Below are 7,912 nucleotides of genomic sequence, written 5' to 3' on the forward strand. Positions count from 1 at the left end.
CCCGTGCTATATTTAGAATGGGGACACACACAGTTTGTGTGTTGTCTGCTTGGGAGCGAAGCATGCAGGGTCAGCTCTCAAGGGAGTATCTCGAGCTCCATGAGCTCGCCAGTTGCACAAGCATCAGTTACACAAGCATATTATGCCTAATATTATATGAGCATCTTTACTGTGGAGCGGAGCTCGCACAGTCAGCTCTCGGGAAAAGCAGAGGGGGATGATTGTGATTTACCCGCTGTTAAACGCTTTGTTGTCGCCGGGCACGCTGCGAGGAGTGTGTCCATGCCTGTGATCTTGTGGTTACGGTCCCGCTTCTGCTGAGGCATGGCTGTGATTGAGATCGCGGGGATCGCACATGATCTGGTGAACGGGTTGGAGACGGGCTCTCCCTATCTCACCCGCGTTCCCTAGAGCCCGCCCTGCGGTTCTTCCCCCGGGAGAGAGGACTCGACACTCCGCCTGACTTTCTCCGAGGAGGTGGACGTGGAGGACGTCGATGAGCTGTTTTACAGTCGCACAAGCATTATGTCTATATTATTATGAGCAGTATTTACTGGGGAGCGAGCTGTGTGTGTCCGTGATTGCGAGCTCACGATTCGGTCCTGCTATTGCTGAGGCACGGCGGCAATTAAAATCGCGGGGATCGAACGTGGATCTAGCAGATGGGTAGGAGACGGCTCGCCCTTTCTCCACCTGCACTCCCTAGATCCAGCGCTCTCTCTCGAGATTTCTTCCCCCTCTAAGTGAGAGCTCACTGCTGCAGCTATTTTTCTCCGAGGAGATTGATATTGTTTGTGTGACCAAGAGGTAGCGTAGCGGTACTAAGAGACTCGCAACCTCTTGTGAGGTTTCTAGGGCAGCTAGTTCGGCCATTGCCTGCCGGTCCACCGCTTCAGGGTACCGACCTAGCCACTAAGTGCACCAGAGGCCAGTCTTGAGAGACTGGTTCCCTTAGTAGGTCACCTGGCGGCGTGGGAGCCCCTGCCAAGCGTGTCTCATTGGGTCCTGCCACAAGCAGGCTCTGGTTCTATCAGTCTAGTCTTCCTAGGAGATGATGTGGGTCTGAGGACCATCGTTTTCAATAGGAGACTTCAGCTTAGAGAGTCCTGATGCCATGGCTCAGAACTTCGGAGGGCAGGCCCCTCTGGGGAAGAGCGGTGTACAGGAGATCTCAGGAGATCAATCTGCCAACCCTGCTACCTACGGTGCTTCAGGGCGCAGCTGTCTCTGGCTAGCGCTTCTCTCAGTCACCGCCCAGAAACATAGCGGTACTAAGAGGCTAACCTCTTTGGAGGTTTCTAGAACAGCTAGTTCGGCTGTCTCCTGCTGGTTCGCCGCTTCAGGGCACCGACCTAGCCGCACTGATTACACCAGAGATCTAATTTTTCATTATCTCAGTCTCGAGAGACTGATTTTCTTAGTAGACCTTTTTGGCAGCATGGAAAATTCTGCCAAATATGTCTCAGTGGGTCCTGCACACTGTAGAAAGCGGCTACAGAATCAGTTTGGTTCTTCTCCGCCTCGTATCAACGGGGTCATTCACACTCTGGTGGGCCCCGAGCAGGCTCTGGTAATGGAACAAGAAGTTAACACTCTCTTGAGGAAGGAGGCCATCAAGGTTGTCCCTTCTCTCGACAGACAGTTTGGGTTCTACAGCCGGTACTTCATTGTCCCAAAGAAGGATGGAAGTTCCTGAGTTTTGCTTTTGGGGGCAAAAGCTTACCGGGTTCTTTTGTCGACCTTGCTCTCTCGCCCCGCACTTTCACGAGGTGGTTGGATGCTGCTCTGGTTCCTCTGTGACTCCAGGGCATACTCATACTCAACCACATCGATGATTGGTTGATATTAGCTCAATCTGAGCAGATGGCGGATCGCATCGAGATGTCGTTCACGCTCACTTGTAAAAGCTGGAGTTTAGTTCGCCGCTTCAGGGCACCGACCTAGCTGCACTGATTACACCAGAGATCTAATTTTTCATTATCTCAGTCTCGAGAGACTGATTTTCTTAGTAGACCTTTTTGGCAGCATGGAAAATTCTGCCAAATGTGTCTCAGTGGGTCCTGCACACTGTAGAAAGCGGCTACAGAATCAGTTTGGTTCTTCTCCGCCTCGTATCAACGGGGTCATTCACACTCTGGTGGGCCCCGAGCAGGCTCTGGTAATGGAACAAGAAGTTAACACTCTCTTGAGGAAGGAGGCCATCAAGGTTGTCCCTTCTCTCGACAGACAGTTTGGGTTCTACAGCCGGTACTTCATTGTCCCAAAGAAGGATGGAAGTTCCTGAGTTTTGCTTTTGGGGGCAAAAGCTTACCGGGTTCTTTTGTCGACCTTGCTCTCTCGCCCCGCACTTTCACGAGGTGGTTGGATGCTGCTCTGGTTCCTCTGTGACTCCAGGGCATACTCATACTCAACCACATCGATGATTGGTTGATATTAGCTCAATCTGAGCAGATGGCGGATCGCATCGAGATGTCGTTCACGCTCACTTGTAAAAGCTGGAGTTTAGACTTAACGGCAAGAAAAGTGTGCTTTCTCCAGTACAGAGAACCTATCTTACCTGATGAAACAGTCTTTCCAGCTGAATGTCCAGCCAGTAGAGGAGCCTTTAATCTCACAGATCAGAGTCACTGGATCTCCTTCAGTCAACCACTTCTGTGGAGAACCACTTAAAACTGCTCTGGGACCTGAAATGGAGAAATCACTCATTAATATGTTAATCTTGTGTGTGTTTATGAAGAGATTATCAAACTCACCTGATACTGTCAGTGTAACTGCATCACTGATGGGTGATGTTCGTAATCGTTCAGTCTCTCTTCTTCACAACAGTATTTTCCTGCATCAGACTCAGTAACATGACTGAATGTGTGTTCATGTAGTTCACTGAAAACACTGTCTGAACCATCTTTATACCAGCGGTACTGCCAGCTAGTGACTCCGTCACCATCAATGTCACATCTGAGAGCGACTGTCTCATCTCTGAATACATGTTGATCAGGTTTAATGCTCACTTTGGGTTTGGTCTTTATGTATAATGACAACAATTCACAATGAAAATAATGTGCTGTTTTAACTGCATTAACAGTAATACTTGCAAAACTAGTTTCTAACCAGTAAGTGGTGCTGTACAAATTTCAATTTAATAGGGAAACGCGCCAACTACACTGACTACTTTCTTAGAGTGTTAAAGGGGTGATATGATGTTGCTAAAAAGAAGATTATTTTGTGTATTTGGTGCAATGAAATGTGTTTATGCAGTTTAAGGTAAAAAAAACCCCACATTATTTTCCACATACTGCACATTATTGTTTCTCCTCTACGCCCCGCCTTACTGAAACGCATAGATTTTTACAAAGCTCGTCGGTCTGAAAAGCGAGGTGTGCTCTGATTGACCAGCTATCCAGTGCATTGTGATTGGCCGAATACCTCAAGCGTGTGACGGAAATGTTACGCCCCTTGCCATACTGTGATGCCATGTCCTGGCCAGAGCGATGAGACAAAAACATTAAAACCCAGTATAAACGAGGCATTTGTTGCATCCAGTGGGGACATAATTACGGATTATAATGACTTATACTGTCTTATATAAAACCATGTCTGCATTTATGATCGGAGAAATGACAAACTACAAGCGCTACTCTACATTGCTCAAAACTCGCGTTTGAATCATCAGTGGCAAATTCTTTAAATAAAAAAAACATACTTACGGTCTGTGAGTCAGAACAGCCGGCATTGTAGTCTACTCTACCAGGATCAGGAAACAGTCCTCCATAAAATGCGAAGGCATTCAAGGCATGGCGAAGCAGATATCGTCCTCTTTTGGAAGGCCAAACAAAGTAGTTTCGCTTTCACAACGAAACACACAGCGCCTTCACGACATGGCGGCTGCGGCAACAACAATACTACAGCGTGAATAAAAGTTAAGCCTTCCTTCTTTGCGTGAACATTTGGGCGGAGTTATGCAAATCTTCCCACATCGTGATGTAGACATGTTGGGGCGTGTTAGAACGGGCCGTTTTAGGTAGGCGTGGTTGACTCTTATCTTTTATAAAGAATATCTCTTTGGATTTGAGACTTTAGTCTTTGCAACTTTACTGATCTTCTTTATGCACCAAGAGCTTGTAACACTCAAAATAGAAAGGAAAAATTTAAATCGCATCATATGACCCCTTTAAAGTGAAAATCCTAAAATATATACCTTTTTTTTAGACTTAAGGCCCGTTCACACCAAGTACGATAACTATAAAGATAAATATATAGTTCTAAAAATCATTCTCAGTATTAAAGAATAGCAGAGTCCACACCACAACTATAACGATAAAGACAAAGAGAAACGATATCATTGGAATCACTTTCAAAACTATAAAATAATTGACAGTCAATCCGAATCCATCCTTCTGTAATGAACTCAAGAATTTAAAGCGGCAGGCGTGCGTGTGTTTAGAATAAACAGACGATATCGTTCACTGGTGTGGATGCTAATATCGTTATCTTCAGGTGGCGGTTTCTCCATTAGGGCGATTGGGCAACGCGCCACCAAAGTGCGAAAGGGAGGGGGTTTTATTCTTTCACATTCAACCAGTGTTACACTAGCTTTCACTATTCTAGACTGTTTGTTCTGCCTCTAAATAGTCCAATCAGCGTCGAGTCGCGTTTTGTGTAGTACCACCCCTTTTTGGGTGATTTCTGTCAGACTGAGAATCGCCTCGAGTGCTCTCATAGACTTCCATGCAAAGATAATTTTTTTCGAACTGCAGGCACTGCAATGCAATCTCTATGAGTTCCGGGAGGGCTAGCACTAACGTGCTTTCATCATCATGTGAAACCTTAACTTGTGCAAGGATTGGTGGGAACAGTGACATCCAACAGTGACTATTTTGAATTTTAAAAACAAGAAAAAATTAAAAACTACTTTAATATCTTTATCAAATGTGAAAAAAACAAAAAACAGAGAGAGACGGGGACAGCTATGCCAACTCAAATTCAGTTGTCAGTTGAACTTGATCGACATCATGGCGAACATTACCTCAGCGTAGATGAATTATATTGTGTCATTGAAAGAAATACCATTCAGTCATCGTAGCAATAAGGATAAATGGGCAATTAAAGAATTAGGACCATCAAGACCAAATTTAAACATCAAACAAGTACCTACAAAATGCGGGAAGTCATATAAACGGTGATTTTCAAGGACGTGGTATGAGCGTAAAAAATGGCTAGCGGGCTGCGAAGTAGCTAATGCTTTATTCTGCTACCCCTGCATTTTGTTCCACCCCGAGAGCGTGACAGACATCACATGGACAACTACAGGTGTAATGTAGGCAAGGCAAGGCAAGTTTATTTATATAGCACATTTCATACCCCAACCTGCTGGTGATAAAGGCATGGCATGAACAAGTTTCTCCAAGTCTTGTTTAGAAACAAAACATCTTGCAATGTTTTTGAGATGATAGTATGCTGATTTACTGCTTTGACATGACTACTGAAACTAAGGTCTGTCTCCAGAATCACACCAAGATTCCTGACTTGATTTTTACTTGTCAAACCCCTAGAGTCAAGGTATGCATTCACCTTGAGAACTTCATCTTTGTTTCCAAATGCAATGACTTCAGTTTTTTCCTTGTTTAACTGAAAAATGTTCTGGCACATCCAAACTGTTAATTTCATCAATGCATTGGCAGAGGGAGTCAATGGGGCTGTAGTCATTTGGCAATAAGGCTAGGTAAATCTGGGTATACACAAAAGTGTTCAAAACAGTTATCATTTCTTTTGTAGTTTTGCTTTCTGTATTATCTATGTGAATATTAAAATCTCCTGCAATAGCAAAACAGTCAAACTCTGAGGAAATCATTGATAGCATTTCTGTGAACTCTTCAACCAAGGCTGGAGAATATTTTGGAGGCCTGTAAATAATGATAAACAGAATGTGTGGAGCACCTTTCAACACAATCCCTAGATATTCAAAAGACAAGTACTGACCAAATGACACTTGCTTGCATTGATAGACATCTTTAAATAGAGCAGCTACACCTCCACCTCTCCTAATAATCCTGCGAACACTCATGAAGCAAAAGTTAGGAGGGGCTGTTTCATTGAGGACCGTTGCACTGCAGCTGTCTTCTAGCCATGTTTCATTTAGAAACATAAAATCCAGGTTGTTTGTGATTATTAAGTCATTGATTAGAAATTAATAATTTTTTAGTGAGCGAATGTTTAAAAATGCTAACTTGATGGCATTGCATTTTGTCTCAACAGCAATATTAGTTTGATGCATAACAGGCTGCAGATTAGATGAGTCAGCCGTACGGCTTGAGAAGGCCTTAGACTTTTTATCACGTGATAAAACAGAAATAGAGAAAACTACAGGCACACTGGATTCCCGCTTGTTCTGTAAACATTTGTGAATGTAATATAAGTGAGCAATGTGATGTAAGGGAGCAGTGTAATGTAAGTAAGCAGTGTAATGTAAGTGAGCAGTGTAAGTGAGCAGTGTAATGTAAGTGAGCAGTGTAAGTGAGCAGTGTAATGTAAGTGAGCAGTGTAAGTGAGTAATGTAAGTAAGCAGTGTAATGTAAGGGACCAATGTAATATAAGTGAGTAACGTGATGTAAGTGAGCAGTGTAATGTAAGTGAGCAGTGTGAGTAAGTAGCAGTGTAATATAAGGGAGCAGTGTAATGTAAGGGAACAATGTAATATAAGTGAGTAATGTGATATAAGTGAGTAATGTGATATAAGTGAGCAGTGTAATACAAATGAGCTGTGTAATATAAGTGAGTAATGTTGTAAATGAGCAGTGTAATATAAGTGAGTAATGTTGTAAATGAGCAGTGTAATATAAGTGAGTTGTGTAAATAGTGATTTATATGACCTCAATTATTTCTTATTAAACTGAAATTGAAGTAAAAAGTTTTTTGGAAAACCACATCCTGGCTTCATGTGCTGCTGAATTGTGTTAACACGCATATAGAAACATAAGGAGAGCAAGAGATTGATTGTTAGAGTCAGTTTATTTTTATTTAATACTATAGTAGTTCAGTTTCCTTTACATCTTTAACTAGCTGTTAAATTATCAATTGAATGGGTGACAACTGAATTGCCCCCCTGAGAGAATTGGCAGGAGCTGTCACTGGTTATCTTTATAGCTATCGTTCTTGGTGTGAACGGGGCTTTAGCTTTAAGATCATATGAGCTATTGTTTGTTAACTGATTAAGCAAAATTTAAAGGCGGAGAATCATACAGTTAACCAATTTTACAATGTCTGACAATCAAGAATTCACAAGGCTTTACAGTTTACAGATTCAATACATTAATTCAAATGCTTCGGTTTTTAAGGTAAGAGCTTTAACTTTTGACAGCTGTTGACAAATGTAATGTGTAAATGAATGTGATGAGGCACCGTTTTGTCATTTTGCGTTTTCAACATAAGAGTGAATCTGTTCATATTTTAAAATAAAATAGACTATTATTTGTGAATAGTCCAAATGGCTTGTTACAAAAAATTTTTTTACTGTTCTTTTTTATTATTATTACTAGTCACAAGTAATTATGGATGAATGAATGATGCATTTATATAGCACTTTATTGTGTTTTGTTGTACACCCAAAGCGCTTTACAATTATGTGGGGGGGTCTCTCCTCAACCACCACCAGTGTGCAGTATCCACTTGGATGATGCGACGGCAGCCACAGGACAACGGCGCCAGTGCACTCACCACACACCAGCTACAGGTGGAGAGGAGAGAGAATCATAGAGCCAATCAAGTGGTTGGGGATTATTAGGAGGCCCAGTGATGGACGAAATACACAAATCAAGTACTTGAGTAAAAGTACAGATACATATAATAAAATATTACTCCAGTAAAAGTAAAAGTACTGCTTTTTCAATTTTACTCGAGTGAAAGTACAAAAGTACTC

The sequence above is a fragment of the Sinocyclocheilus grahami genome, unplaced genomic scaffold (genome assembly GCF_001515645.1).
Source record: "Sinocyclocheilus grahami isolate Dianchi unplaced genomic scaffold, SAMN03320097.WGS_v1.1 scaffold333.1, whole genome shotgun sequence".
In the NCBI taxonomy this organism is placed as follows: Eukaryota; Metazoa; Chordata; class Actinopteri; order Cypriniformes; family Cyprinidae; genus Sinocyclocheilus; species Sinocyclocheilus grahami.